Source organism: Balaenoptera ricei, chromosome 20, assembly GCF_028023285.1.
Source record: "Balaenoptera ricei isolate mBalRic1 chromosome 20, mBalRic1.hap2, whole genome shotgun sequence".
In the NCBI taxonomy this organism is placed as follows: Eukaryota; Metazoa; Chordata; class Mammalia; order Artiodactyla; family Balaenopteridae; genus Balaenoptera; species Balaenoptera ricei.
The window spans coordinates 26589891-26606672 of record NC_082658.1 but is presented as its reverse complement, the minus strand read 5'-3'; the positions used below and the strand labels follow the sequence as shown (position 1 = coordinate 26606672).

At 38.0% G+C, this 16782-nt stretch overlaps 1 long non-coding RNA gene across 1 annotated transcript; it reads right to left on the bottom strand.

Annotated features, from left to right (window-relative positions):
• Positions 1-3: 3 nt before the first annotated feature.
• LOC132356061 (uncharacterized) lies at positions 4-11245 on the bottom strand. Its single transcript, XR_009499744.1, has 3 exons — positions 11174-11245; positions 10553-10627; positions 4-254 (listed from the first exon to the last, which is right to left on the bottom strand). It is a non-coding gene; the product is annotated as an uncharacterized LOC132356061 (long non-coding RNA).
• Positions 11246-16782: the final 5537 nt, after the last annotated feature.

The following is a 16782-nucleotide window of genomic DNA, read 5'->3' as shown; positions in this document are numbered from 1 at the left end:
GGGAATATCTTGGGCAGTTCTGGCTCTGGGTCTCTCATGAGGTCCTCAAGATATCGGCCAGGGCTGCAGTCATCTGATGGCTGGAATGAGGCTGCAGGGTCCACTTCCAAGATGGTTCACTCCCTTACCTGGCAGTCAGGGTGGTGCTGGTTGTTAGTGGGAGGCCTCATTTCCTCCCTGCATGGGCCTGTCTGTCCACCTGCTACTTGATTGAATATCCTCACTACATGATGGCTGGCTTCCTCCAGAGGGAGCTGTCCAAGAGAGAGACAGAGGTTATTCCTCTTATGGCCTGGCCTCAGAAGGCACATAACACCACTTCTGCCACATAGCATGGTTAGAAGTCAGTCACTCGTTCCAGCACACATTCAAGAGGAGGGGATTTAGACTCCACCTTTTGAAGAAAGAAGAGTCAAAGAATTTGTGGACATATTTTAAAACTACCATAGACAAGAAAATAGAAAGCACTCTAGATATTTCAAGCAAAAAAAAGCCAGAAAGAAAGAAAGATTATATCCAAACAGTTGGTGCTTATCATTGGGGGGGCCAATGGTGGTGAAAGTTGGGGATGGGGGACATTGTAGCACTAGCCTTCAGGTTACTTTACCACAGCTGCTTTCCATAGACTCAAAACTGCTGCTGCCACTCAGAAGTCGGGAAACTTTGGGAAACCACTGATGAGGTCATTGCAGCCCCAAAGCCCCAAGGGTGGTGACTAGATGGGGAATATGGAGTCTGCTGCAGAGGAGGAAAGAATGATTTCCATCTGCTTTCCACCTTCCAAATTTCACACAAATACATTTTATTGGCAGAACCCTGCTGTCGAGGGCATCTGTGAAATATGGTTCCCAGGCTTCTAGCACCTGCAGAGAAGGGGGTAGAAATGGGTGTCAAGAGCTAACCAACACTATCCAACATACGTCTGTATACAGGTATGGTGAGGAGGCACCACCTGTACTTGGAGAAGTCCTGGAGCCCTACTTCTTTTTTTTTTTATAGGCTTATGGGTGTCCAAGTCTTTGTAAAAGTGGGGTGGTGTCCACATAGAATAACATGGTGGAGAGCTAGCTGAGTCACAAATCTGGAAGGTGTCACTGTAGTTGGGCAGCAGGTGAGGTACTGGTGGCTGGTGACATGCAGTCAGCCCCAGAGGTGACTGGAGAAACACCTGGAGTTGATCCTTAGTTGGTCTCTGGAATGTTCTCACTGGAATGAAAGCTGGGTAGACTGCAGGCAGTGCAGTATCGGAGAGAACATAGCTGCCATTCAAAAGGGCTGCCAGAGGAAAGGTGTCCATAGGGAAATATCATTTCTCAAAATATGGTCTGTGGACCTCTACACTCAAACCTCTCTGGGATGCTTCTTTAAAAGGCTGATCCTGGAACTTCCCTGATGGTCCAGTGGTAAAGAATCCGCCTTCCAGACTTCCCTGGTGGTGCAGTAGTTAAGAATCCGCCTGCCCGTGCAGGGGACATGGGTTCGAGCCGTGGTCCAGGAAGATCCCACATGCCGCGGAGCAACTAAGGCTGTGTGCCACAACTACTGAGCCTGTGCTCTAGAGTCTGCGAGCCACAGCTACTGAGCCGTAGTGCTGCAACTACTGAAGCCCACTTGCCTAGAGCCCGTGCTCCGCAACTGATTAATCCCAAGTATATTTGAGTACCTAATAGAGTATGAGCGTGCTAGGTACTAGAAAAAGAATGATAAATCTGTAAATATTGTTCATGAGGTGTTCATAATCTCTCTGGAGAAGATTATGGATCTTCTCCATACACAGATAATGGATACAATGAATAAATGGATACATACAATGAATGCAATGGATAATGATATGGATAATAAATCTATAGTTATTGGTTTGAAACAGTATCAAGATCCAAGTAATTCCTCCAAAGTCAACAATTTTTGAAGTAAAAGAGCTCAGAAGTAGGTAATGGGTGGGGCTAAGGGTCTGATATATTGAGGTGGAGAAATTCGTGGTGGGGATGGAGAAATGTGCTCGGTGATTTGGGGGTACTTTAGGAAAATGGGCTAGAAACCAGCTTTTTAAGAGTTTCATACTAGACTCTTGACGGCTTTAATGAGTTATACCTTGATTTGCATATTTAAGACTCATGAAAACACTCAAGTCGAAGGATTGCATCTTTGGTGGTCATTTCTCACACAGAGGCGGGAAATCTAAATTTTTAAAGTTCAGTGGATAGTTGGTGCTAACTACTTAGTACTCTAGGCTTCTCTGGGAGTTTGAAGAAGAAGCCAGCTGCTTTAGATGTCCGCACCATTCGATACAGTAAACTCACACTTTGGACTCTACGCTAATAATACACTTGAATAGAAGCAGTAAACTCCAAGACTTCTGGGCGCGGGAGTTGCGGGAGGGGAACTAGAGGCAGAGACAAGCCCTGAGTGGGAGGGGTGAGGGAGAGGTCAGAGTACTGCCCTCGTCCCACTCCCACCAAACTGGCTCCGCCCCTCAGGCTTCCGTTTGTAAACAGCGCGTGCACAGACGTGCGTGCGCAGACATTATCATTATAATAAGGTATAACATAGTTAATTTTGAAAAAAGCACATGAGTTCATAAAGATACTCAAAATGAAAAGTGGGGGAGCTCTTCTTTATAGAATAATGTCAGCTAATAAATGCAAAAGGAATGATAGAATTAGGAAACTGTCATTTTGTAACTTTCAATGTAATAATTGATTCAGACAAGAATTATCACTGATGCACAGTTGGGTGAAGAGTTGTTTGAAAGTAGGATCTTCACTGATCCCAACGTATCACCCCACATATTATTTATCAATTACCAAGGGGAAAAATAACTTTACCATGGAGAGATATGGAAGATACCACCTTAATCAAGTGATCAAACTTAGCACTGGGCCACCTGAAGTGATGAAGTATGAAGAATACATCACCTATATAGTATTCTTCCCCAAAATGTTTACTTTGAATCTAATGAGGAAACAGACAAATCCAGATTGTGGGGCAATTTACAAGACAACTGGCTTAGACTCTTCCAAAATGCCAGTGTCATAAAAGAACAAAAAAAAAATAGTAGGGAAATATTCTACATTAAAGGAAACAAAGAGATGACATGCAATGCCTAATCTTTAATTGGACCCTGTATCAAAACAAAACAGACTTAAAGAATGTTATTGGCTTCTGGCCAAGATGAAGTAACAAGGTCCAATTTGACCTCCCACCTGAAACAATGAAAATATCAGACAGAACGTATGAAACAATAGTTTTCAAGTAACTGGACCTCAGGCAATAAAGTTCAGTGATCCCCAGGAGATGGGAAATAAATGAACTGATCCCTATAATTGCCCTAACTTACTTCTCTGAGAGAGTTTCCAGGTCATGGTACAGGGAAAAGAAGATCAGGCAGAGACTGGTGGACTCCCTGACTGAGGAAATGGAGCTGAGAGTCTGGGACAACCAAGGTAACTAGAGTTCACAAAGCAGAGTATCAAAGAGAAAAGAAGTGCACAGACAAAGAACTCTGGAGATATGCAGAGGGATCTCTTGAGAATTCAACAAAGTATTGGTCAGTACATTTGTGTGAGGAATTCCTTGATGCCAGGAAAAGAACCACATGATAGGATTAATAATAAGAATAACTGGACATCACACACGGTTGTAGGAATAGTACCTGTTCCTACAAGTCAGACTGCAAAACCTCATGATACTCAGAAAGGACTTGTCTCCGTAGATGCAAATAATGAGCTCCAGACTAAAGGCTACTTGGACTCCTACCCAACGAATCTTAAACGCTACACCTAAAAGAATAAAATTGTTCTGAGTAACTTAATTTCACCCAAAACAAAGCCCAAGCATTTTACCGGAATATAAATATATATAGCACACAATAAACTAAAACTCACAATATCTGGGATCATATGAAAAATTGCCAAGCATACAAAGAAGTAGGAAAATATGACCCATACTGAGGAGAAAAGGCAATCAATCAAAACTAACCCATAATCCATACAGATGTTAGAATTGGCAGAAAAGAACATTTAAAAAGTTATTATACATGAAGTAAAGTTATTACAACTGTATTTCATATGTTAAAAAACCCAGACTAAACACTGAAAATGTTAATACAGGCATGGAAAATGTAAAACAAACCCAAATTGCGCTTCTAGAGATTAAAAACAATGTCTAAATGAAAAAGACATTGAACGAGGCTAATGGCAGATTAGACACTGCAGAAGAAAGGGTCAGTGAACATTAAGGCATAGTAATAGAAACTATCCAAAATGAAACAAAAAGAGTAACAAAACAAAACAACAACAAAAATGAATAGAGCATCAGTGAGTCGTGCAACAACTTCAAGTGGCCTAATACATGTGTACTTAGAGTCCATGAAGGAGAGGAGAAATACAAAAATTTGAAGAAATAATAGCCAAAATTTTTCCAAAATGGTAAACAGTATAAACTCACAAAGTCAAGAAGATCAATGAACTTTAAGCATAAGAAACATGGACAACATTACACCAAGGCACAAAAAATAATCAAATTGCTCAAAACCAGCAATAAAGAGAAAAATTTAAAAGCAGCCAGAGGAAAAAACTATACACTACATACAGAGGAACAAAGATAACAATGACAGCAGAATTCTTGTTGGAAACAATGTAAAGGAGAACTCAGTGGAATACCATCTTTAAAGTAGTGAATTGAATTCTATCAAGCTAGAATTCTATACCCAGATGTGTCCAAACAAAAGCAAAATGAAGACTATCTCAGACATACAAAAGCTGAAAGAATTCATTACTAGCAGACTTTCACTATAAGAAATGTTAAAAGAAGTATTTTTAAGCAGAAGGAAAATGACACCAGATTGGAATATGGATCTACAGAAAAGATTAACAATACCAGAATTGGGACTTCCCTGGTGGTTCAGTGGTTAAGAATCTGCCTACCAATGCAGGGGACACAGGTTCGATCCCTGGTCCGGGAAGATCCCACATGCCACAGAGCAACTAAGCCTGTACACCACAACTACTGAGCCTGCACTCTAGAGCCTGTGTGCCACAACTTCTGAAGCCCACGCACCTAGAGCCTGTGCTCTGCAACGAGAGAAGCCATCCAATGAGAAGCCAGTGTAGCACAACAAAGAGTAGCACCTCCTCGCCGCAACTAGAGGAAGCCCATGTGAAGCAACAAGACTCAGCACAGCAAAAATCAATTTATAAAAAAAAGCTTAAAAAAATTTTTTTAAGGATTTTAGTCATTCAATATATGTCTCTGACCACAATGGAATTAAATTAGAAATTAACAAATCCAAAAAATCTCCAAATATTTGGAAACTAAACAACACACTTCTTAGTAACTTTGTGGTCAAAGAAGAAATCAAAAGCGAAATCAGAAACTATTTTCAACTCACTGAAACTGAAAACATAATATGTCAACATGTGGGATATTGCTAACGCTGTACTCAGCTTCCTCAACTTCCACCTTAAACTGGAAAAACGAGAGCAAATTAATCACAGAGTAAGAGAAGAAAGAACACAATAAAGATCAAAGTAGAAATAAATAAAATGGAAAACAGAAAAATACTATCGATATTAAAAGTATAGTAAGAGAATATTATAGAAAACTTTATACCAATAAATTCAAGATGAAATGGACAAATTCCTTGAAAGACATGCACTACTAAAGTTTATTCAAGAATAAAGATATTAAGAAAATTGGATGTGCAATTTAAATCCTTCCAACAAAGAAAGCTGCAAGTCCAGGTGGCTTAACTGAGAAATTCTACCAAACACTTAAGGAATAAAATAATGCCAATTCTACACAAACTCTACCAGAAAGTTGAAGAGAAGGGAATACTTCCCAACTTATTTATAAGGCCAACTTTCACCGTATCAAGATTAGACAATGACATTACAAGAAAACTATAGACCAATATCTCTCATGAACACAGAGGCAAAAATTCTTAACAAAATTTTAGCATATCAAATCCAATAATATATAAAAAGATGATACATCATGACCAAGTGGGGTTTATCTCAAGAAGGAAAGGTTGGTTTAATATTTGAAAATCAATTTACCCAACTTAGTACACTAAACAAGAAAAATCAGGACATCTCTGGTAGGGCAGTGGTTAAGAATCTACCTGCCAGTGCAGGGGACATGGGTTTGAGCCCTGGTCCGGGAAGATCCCACATGTCACGGAGCAACTAAGCCCGTGCACAACAACTACTGAGCCTGCGCTCTAGAGACCATGAGCCACAACTACTGAGCCCATGTGCCACAACTAGTGAAACCCGTGCACCTAGAGCCCCTGCTCTGCAACAAGGGAAGCCACCACAATGAGAAGCCTGCATACTGCAACGAAGAGTAGTCCCTGCTCGCCACAGCTAGAGAAAGCCTGCGTGCAGCAATGAAGACCCAATGCAGCCAAAAATAAACAAACAAATTAAGAAAAGAAAAGAAGAGAAGAGAAAAATCACATAATCATTGCAATAGATGCAGGAAAAGAATGAAAAAATCTAACATCCATTCCTGATTAAAGAAAAGAACAGCCCTCAGTAGACTAGGAATGGAAGGAGACTTCCTCAACTTGATAAATGACTTCTACAAAAAACCTAACATCATATTTAATGGTGAAGGACAAAGTACTTTCTCTCCAGGATCAGGACAAAGGCAAGGATGTCTGCTCTCATTACTTCTATTTGACATTGCACTGAAGGTTCTAGCCAGTGCAATAGGGCAACAAAAAGAAAAGAGATATTCAGAATGGAAAGGAAGAAGTAAAACTATCTTTATTTGCAGATAACATGATTATGTAGAAAACCTGATAGAATCTACAAAAATGCTACTGGAACTAACAAATGAGTTTATCAAGTTTGCAGGGTACAAGATCAACATACGAAAAGATTTATTTATCTCAACAAACAAGCAGAGATCAAAGTTTTAAAATACTACTTATAATAGAATCAAACATATAAAATACTTAGAATAAATCTGACAAAAGATGTAAAAGACTTGCTCACGAAAACTGTAAAATATTGCTGGGGGGAAATTAAGGAAGACCTAAATAACTGGAGAGATATAATGTATTCATGGATCAGAAGATTCAATATTGTTAAGACATCAATTCTCCCCAAATTGATTTATAGATCAAAATCCCAGTAGGCTTTTCTATAGACATTAACAAGCTAATTCTAAAATTCATATGGAAATAAAATTTAGAATAACTAAAACAACTTTGAAAAAGAACAAAGTTGAAGAACTAACAGTAACTGATTTCAAGGCTTATGAAGCTACACTTTCAAGACACTGTGATAGTAGTGTAAAGATAGACAAAAAGATCAAAGGAACAGAATAGAAAGTTCGGAAGTAGAGAGATGTGGACAACTGACTTTCAGGTTCAAAGGCATTTAAGTGGAGAAATGATAGTCTTTTCAACAAATGATGCTGGAACAATTGAATATCCAGGTGCAAAAAAAAAAAAAAGGAACATCCATCCAAACGATATACAGAAATGAACTCAAATTGGTTCAAAGATCTAAATGTAAAACATAAAACTATGAAACTTCTAGAACAAAACAGGTGAAAAATTTTATGACCTTGAATTAGGGAAGATATCCTAGATACAACACCAAAAGCATAATCCACAAAAGAAAAAAATAGATAAATTAGACACCATCAAAATTAAGAATTTCTGCCCTGCAAAAGACACTCCTGAGAGAATGAAAAGATGAGTCACAGAATGGGAGGAAATACTTAGCAACTTACATATTGGATAAAGGGCTAATTTCCAGAATATATAAAGAACTCTCAAATTTCCAGAAAAATATAGATAAAAGATTCAAAGATATACAGATGGAAAATAAGCATATGAAAAGATGTTTGACATGATTAATCATTAGGGATGCTACAGTGAGATACAACTACACACCTATTAAACTATCTAAAATTAAAAATACTGAGCATAGCAAGTTTTTGCTACAACGTGAAGAAAATGCAACTCTCCTACACTCCTGGTAGCGATGTAAAATGATCAAACCACTATGGAAAATAGGTATTTTTTAAAAACTTAAACATACACTTACCAATGATCCAGCCATTCTACTTGCAGGTATTTACCCAAGAGAAATGGAAGTATACCTCCATACAAAGACTTGTACACAAATATTCATAGCAACTTTATCTGTAATAGACAAAGACTGAAACAACTCAAATGTCCATCAATGGTGAATAGATAAATGGTGGTACATCCATATAATGGAATACTATTCAGCAATAAACAGAAATGAATTACTGATATATACAACAATATGGATGAGGATTAAAATAATCATGCTGAGTAGGAAGCCAGTTAGAAAAAAATATACACTGTATGATTCCATTTACATAAAATTCTAGAAAATGCAAACAGAAAGCAGATCAACAGTTGCATGGCGATTGGGAAGGGCAAGGAACGATGGGAAGGAAGAATTACAAAGAGACATTAAGAAACTTTCTGTGGTGATGGACATTTTGATTTTGATGATGTCTTCATGGTGTGTATGTATGTGTGTGTGGAACACAGATTATTGTATGTCAATTATACCTCAAAAAGCTGTTAAAAGAAATGATATTATATGAGAGAGACAATTGGGGAAATTTGAATAACAACTCTTTATTATATAATATTATTGTGTAGGAATTTAATTTCTTCAATACTCTGTGTTAACAGTATTGTAGTTACATAGGGAAATAATTTTTAATATCCAGAGAGGAGGACATCTAGCTGACAGGAGAGGGACTGCAATTGTGGCAGATGCTGTGGAAGGCTGAGGAAGATGAGGCTAGAGCAGTGACCAACAGATGTGACGGCTTGGTGAAGACAGTAATTTGTCAGCTGACCTGACAAAGACGGTTGGAACAGACTGCTAAATGCAGGGCCCTTTTCGCCTACTAATCTCATGCAATCCCCTCAACTAGCCTTGGCATAACAGAAAGTTTCTATTAGCTTGCCATATTGGAGGGGGGATGGCACAATTTAAGGTGCAGTTAGTTGTGTAATAAGCTGTCACAGTAGGATCCTACAGAAATAGTTTTTTAAACTGCAAAAAAATGAAACTTGACCCTTCCCTCACAACATATATGAAAGTTAACTCAAAATGAATCATAGACCTAAATGTAACTATAAAACTTCTGGAAGAAAACATAGGAGAAAATCTTTGTGATTTTGGGTTAGACAATGGGGTCTCACACAAAGATTTCTTAGATAAGACACAAAGAAGCACAAACCATCTAAGAAAAATTGCTAAGGGACTTCCCTGGTGGTTAAGACTCCGAGTTCCCAATGCAGGGGGCCTGGGTTCGATCCCTGGTCAGGGAACTAGATCACACATGCATGCCACAATTAAGAGTTCGCATGCCACAACTAAGAAGCCCATGAGCTGCAACTAAGACCCAGCACAACAAAATAAATAAATTAAATTAATATTAAAAAAAAGAAAAATTGCTAAATTAGAGTTCATCAAAAATTTAAAACCTCTAGTCTTCACAGACACTTTAATACAATGAAGATAAGTCACAATCTGGGAGAAGATATTTACTAAACACATATCTGGGAGAAAGGACTTTTTCCATTGCTTTATATATAAAGCACTCTTAAAACTCAATATAAATATCCAATTAAAAAACAGATTTGAACAGACACTTCATTTAAAAAGATATTTGCACATGAATAGACAGTCAACACCATCAGCTATTACAAAAATGCAAAATGTGGCAAGAACCACGAGATGCAACTACACACCTACTAGAAAGTTTAAGTTTTTAAAAAACAAATATAATGATCAGTTGAAGATGTGGAGCAACTGCAACTCTCATAGACTGATAGTGGGAAAGCAAAATGGCACAGGCACTTTAGAAAACAGTTTAGCACTTTCATAAAAAGTTAAATATGCACTTAGCATATGATGGAGCAATCCAACCCTTAGGTATTTTACCCCAAAGAAATGAAAACATACGCTCGCACAAAACATATGTTCACACACACATGTGAGTGTTTTCAGAGGCTTTGTTCATAATAGCCAAAAAACTAGAAACAACTCAAATGTTCATCAAATGATGAATGCATAAACAAACTGTGTATCCACACAACTAGAATACTACTCAGCAATAAAAAGGAATGAACTACTGACAGGTGCAACAAAACAGATGAATCTCCAAAGAGACTGGCTAAGTCAAAGAAGCCAAAAACAAAAGGCTACATGCCACATGATTTCATTTATAAGATATTCTGGAAAAGGCAACATTATACGGACAAAAATCAGATTGGTGGTTGCCAGGGGCTGGTAGTGGGAAGTGGATGGATTGACTACAAAGGGACATGAGGGGTCTTTTGGGAGTGCAGAAGTTTTCTTTACCTCAAATGTGGTGGTGGCTACAGAACTATACGTTTGTCAAAACACATCACACTGTATATTTTAAAATAGTGAATTTTGTTAAATGAAAATTATACATAAATAAACCTGACTTAAGAAAATAATAAAAGAAACCTAAAAAAACAATTGAGTGAAAACAAATGTATGAAAAATCAACTTACAGTTTTTCCAATTCAAGGGTCATCATGAGGATGCTTTCAATTGTTGTAAGTGACACTTGTGTTGTTCCCATGTCTCTGAAGGAGAAACCCAAACATGCATGATATAAAACCCAAAGACAAAAATTCTAAACTTAAAAAGATACTTAACATGTGATTACTTCAATTCTGGCTTCTTACTTGCCATACATGATAATGCCAAAGAGCTCTTATTGAAGAAATTTAAATTTGCATCATCAAATTAATGACCTTGGTGCTGAACAGTACAATCATTTTTTATTATCCTAACTTCTCATTTTCAATTGCATCTACCTCTTTTGATCGCCCTTTTTAAAAAAAAATACTGTAACCCTTATTCCTTTTTGCTTTCTGGGATAAATAATATTCCTACATGCATCTACATGTTCCATATCTATATGTGTTCTTCAACACTGTTCTCATTCTCTGCTGGCTGTCTTACCCATATATATTCTTTCTTAATCCTTTTCTTTGCCAATAACTCTTATTTTCAATAACCCAGTTAAAATCTAAATTATGACTTTTTAGCCAAAGTACTCAATCTTTGACAAAAGTAAAAAAGAGCAGAAATTATCTCATGAGCCATGAAACTGTTGCAATACTTACAAATATTTTAATGCTGGCAATTTAAAAAGATAAGAATCTTCAACTGTTGTCAAAGGATTACGATTGAGAATTCTGAAAAATGGAATGGAATTTAAATTATCTGCATTTTCAATTACTTCCATGAAAGCTTATATTCATTTTTTTTGGTACGGAACGTGAAAGTTTAAAAAAAAATCATTTTCTGTCTTTACCTGTAAATCACCCTTAGCATCTGTAAAACACTCTCTCATTGGGAACTACCCAGGTCTCTAGATGATAAAGTGGAGAAGAGAAACAAACAAACAAACAAAAAAATAGAAAAAAAAGTGACTAGCAAAGAAAAAATATGCCAAAGAACTTTTCAGGTTAAAAACCCTAGAAGTGACTATGCTGGTAGGAAGCCCTTGCTCGGTAAAAAAGTACTATTTCTAGTGTCTTCCATAATTCCAGGTGTTTTTCTTTCATCTCTACAAATTTTTTAAAATTTCATGATTTAAACTACCCAGTTAAAGACAAAAATAGGGCTAATTCCTTTGTTCTGGAGCCAAAGAAGAAGAGATAAATCCAAGAGGAACTGGTGAAAGCCATAGTCCCATCACATAGTCCCATGTGTATTCTTGCATCATAGCCTTTGTTACTGTGTATATAATCACCTGTTTACTTGTCAGTCTCCTAGATTGCCAGCAACTTGAGATCAGGGACCACACTTTATTGTCATTATTATTCCTGTGCCTGACATAGTGCCTAATATTTACGAGGTATTTAATAAATGTTTGCTGAATAAATAAATAACATTTTGTTTATATATCAATAAAATAAACAAATTAAGTTTGGGGAACAAAATTTTATTCCAAAATGCTGGAATAGATTTTCTTCTTAGTTCTTTCTTTCTTTTTTTCTTTTTTCTTAGTTCTTTAAAATAAATAAGGGGGAAAAAAAACCCAAAAGAAACAGGAAGAAAGAAAAGAATATCTGACTTTAGGTTAACTCTACTCAAGAATTAATAATGTATTGTGCAAATATTATAAAGATAATTATCAAAACTAATATCTTTTGGGTTGCCAGGCATCTGTGATCAGCATTTAACATTTAATCCTCACAGTAACATTATGTGATAGATATATTACCCCATTGTACAAATGAGGAAACCGAGGCACAGAGAAGTTATATAACTTGTCCTAAGTCATCAAGCTAGTAAGAAGCAGAGCTGGAATTTGAACTCAGTTCTGACTCTAAAGCCTGTGTTTAACTTGAATGAAAAAAAAGGGGGGGTGTTTAAAACATCTGTTACTTTAACCTTAATTTTGAGAGCACTAAATATAGAAATACCTTTTCAAACTTCATCTACCCATCTGGGAAAGTGTCTATGAGAATGATATTTTCCTCTTTTTATTTATTTATTTATTTCCCTATTTATTTATTTTTTCCTTAATCATCTCCCATGATAAATATTTAATTAGCCTATGGTCATTGAGACTTTAGAGATTTTAAAAAATATTTCAGGAAAATCAGTAAAAATGATGGAGGAAGGACATCTGAAAATTCATCCCTCCATAGAAGCAACAATATCAACAACAACAACAGCAACAAAACTGGCAAAAATGGTCCGGATCAACTTTTTCTGAACTCTGGAAATTTAACCAACAGGCTTGCAGCAAATTGGGGAGCAATTTATTCAAGGAAAACAAATTAATTTCTCTAAGAACAATGAGATCTGTGTTGCTTTAACTTGTCCTTGACCTTTGCTCTCCATGCCAGTGGTACCCTTGAAAAACAGCCCACATCCCTGGTACCAGGAGGAGCAGCATGGACTGGGAGGTCCTTCAAAGCCTCATTCCCAAAGAACTGTCATTGTTTTACATGTCTGGTGGTCCCCTGGAAGACCTCACTTGAAAGACTTGACGTTGACCTGACTGAGAGCTGTCTAGTGAGAAAAGCTTCTCCTCAGATGGCATTTTTGGAAAATATTTTCAAGCAAATATTTTAACATGGCGGTTGCATGAGGCAATGGATAACAGTTTGGGGCAAAAAACAGCCCAACCAAAAAGCTTAAAAAGAAAAGCTGAGGAATAAGATGTCCACAGAGACTTTGTAATGTTCCAATGTATTCCTGGGAAACTGGAAGACCACAAGACATATTCCTGGGAATCTAGGAAAATAACTGTTAGCATTAATAAATGAGTTCAGCAAGGTTGTAGGATATAAGATCAATATTATTTCTACACACCAGCAATGAGTAGTCCAAAAATGAAATTAAGAAAACAATTCCATGTGTAACAGCATCAAAACAAATAAAACACTTAGGGAAAAATTTAACCAAGTAAATGCAAGATTCACACTGAAAAGTACAAAAGTGTTGAAAGAAATTGAAGAAGATCTAAATAAATAGGAAGACATGCTGGATTCATGGACTGGAAGATAATCTTATGAAAATTTCACTACTTCCCAAATCGACCTATGGTTCCATTGCAATTCCTATCAAAATCCCAGCTGACTTCTTTCCAGAAATTGCCAAGCTAATTCTAAAATTCATATGGCAATTCAAGGAAACAGAATAACCAAAACAATGTTGATAAAGAACAAAGTGGGAGGACTCACACATCCTGCCTTCAAAACTCAGTTCAAAGCGACTGCAATCACAGTGTGGTACTGGAATAAGAACAGACATGTAAATCAATGGAACAGAATTGACAGTATCGAAATAAACCCTCATATTTATGGTCTATTGATTTTCAACAAGGGTGCCAAAACAATTCAATGTGGAAAGAACAGTCTTTTCAAATGATGCCAGGATAACTGTACATCCACACACAAAATAATGAAGCTGGACTCCTACACTTCCCACCATATATGAAAATTAACTCCAAATGGATCAAATATCCAAATGTAAGAGCTAAGCCTATAAAACTCTTAGAAGTAAACACAGGAGTAATTCTTTATGACTTTGCATTAGACAACAGTTTCTTAGATATGATACCAGAAGCACAGACAACCAAAGGCAAAATAGATGAATTGGATTTTATAAAAATTAAAAAGTTTGTGCTTCAAAGGACACTATCAAGAAAGTGAAAAAACATATAGAATGGGAGAAAATACTACAGGTGGGAAGAATAAGATGCAGTTGGGAGAAGAAAAGTGTAGTAGTTGCTAGGTGTGACAATCTCAAAATTTTGAACTATTACAAATAAAACAGCCACCCTAAATCACCCCAAAGGACAGATCCAAGTTATTTTTGTTTTTAGCATTTATGCCTTTCTAAATCTGAGAAGCTGCCAGGATTCTAGTACACAGCAAAAAGTGATGACAACACCCTGAAGTGTGTAAGCTTTTGTGTGTACATAGCTATCTAAAGGAAACAATTGCTAGTTGACTGGGGGAGCATTAGGGCTGCTCTGTGACCGCAGCTCAATTTGCCTTCATAGTGTGGCCACACCTACCTCATTGATATTCTCAACAATGGGGTAAATAATTCAATAGGGATAAGGCTTTGATTTTCCTCTTATTCTCTCTTAGTGCTTATGTTCTTGGTACAATATTGATGTACCACAGACACGCCTGCATGTGAATGTCCTCTGTCTGGTTAAGTTATATAGCCTTTCTACATTGTAGAGTCCTCCAGTTTCTAAAATCATGGAGCTTGTATTGTTAGAACCAATGAAGTGACTAAAAGAATTTTTAAAAATAAGCCATCAGTCTGTACCTGCATAGGTAAATGAAGGAGAAACACTTTAAAGTCAGAAAAAAAAGTAGACTTAACATTTAGGATTATCAACCACTGCTGGTCTTGCATAATATATTTCATTCCTGATTTTATCTGAAAGAGATATGATTACTACCACCATTCAAAAAGTGGTACTTCATTAATTAATAAGTTCTTGGCTTATCTCTGAGGTAGATTTCGGATTTAAAATAGACTACCACACTGCTAACTACTTCACCTGATGTTTGTCAATAACATAGAGGCTTCATTCAAGAAACCTACTGAGAAGTGGATTAAAGTTTTACTGAGCTCTGACCGCCACAGCAACAGTCAGCTCTACCCATCACCAGAGCCTCCCATCAAGCCTCTTAGATAGCCTCAACCACCAGAGGGCAGACAGCAGAAGCACGAAAAACTACAATCCTGCAGCCTGTGGACCAAAAACCACAGTTACAGAAAGATAGACAAGATGAAAAGGCAGAGGGCTATGTACCAGATGAAGGAACAAGAAGAAATCCCAGAAAAACAACTAAATGAAGTGGAGATAGGCAACCTTCCAGAAAAAGAATTCAGAATAATGATAGTGAAGATGATCCAGGACCTCAGAATAAGAATGGAGGCAAAGATTGAGAAGATGCAAGAAATGATTAACATACTTAGTCCGCTGGTTCTCAGTTCTGGCTAGACATTGGCATCCTCTGAGGAGATTTAAAATGATTTTATTGGTCTAGGATGACCAACCGTCGGTGTGAGGGTTTTTAAAAAGTGCTTCAGATGATTCTAATGTGCAGCCAAATTTAGGTGCCACTGCTTAAGCGTTTGAACCACTGCTACATATTTTCACCTCATCTTCCTATGAGAATATCCAACTGTAGTTGAGGGATTAAAACCAAGATTGCTGAGGATTAACCAAGATGGCGGAGTAGAAGGACGTGCTCTCACTTCCTCTTGTGAGAGCACCAGAATCACAACTGTCTCCTGGACAATCATTGACAGGAAGACCCTGGACTTCACCATGGAGGATACCCCACGTCCAAGGACAGAGGAGAAGCCACAGTGAGACGGTAGGAGGGGCGCAATCAGAGTAAAATCTAATCCCATAACTGCTGGGTGGGTGACTCACAGACTGGCGAACACTTATACCACAGAAGTCCACCCACTGGAGTGAAGGTTCTGAGCCCCACGTCAGGCTTCCCAACCTGGGGGTCCAGCAACGGGAGGAGGAATTCCTAGAGAATCAGACTTTGAAGCCTAGTAGGAACTGATTGCAGGACTTCGACAGGACTGGGGGAAACAGAGACCCCACTCTTGGAGGGCACACACAAAGTAGTGTGCGCATCGGGACCCAGGGGAAGGAGCTGTGACCCCAGGGGAGACTGAACCAGACCTACCTGCTGGTGTTGGGGGGTCTCCTGCAGAGGCGGGTGGTGGCTCTGTTTCACTGTGGGGACAAGGACTCTGGCAGTGGAGGTTCTGGGAAGTGCTCCTTGGCGTGAGCCCTCCCAGAGTCTGCCATTAACCCCACCAAAGAGCCCAGGTAGGCTCCAGTGTTGGGTTGCCTCAGGCCAAACAACCAACAGGGAGGGAACCCAGCCCCACCCATCAACAGTCAAGTGGATTAAAGTTTTACTGATCTCTGACCGCCACAGCAACAGTCAGCTCTACCCACCACCAGAGCCTCCCATCAAGCCTCTTAGATAGCCTCAACCACCAGAGGGCAGACAGCAGAAGCAAGAAAAACTACAATCCTGCAGCCTGTGGACCAAAAACCACAGTTACAGAAAGATAGACAAGATGAAAAGGCAGAGGGCTATGTACCAGATGAAGGAACAAGAAAAAACCCCAGAAAAACAACTAAATGAAGTGGAGATAGGCAACCTTCCAGAAAAAGAATTCAGAATAATGATAGTGAAGATGATCCAGGACCTCG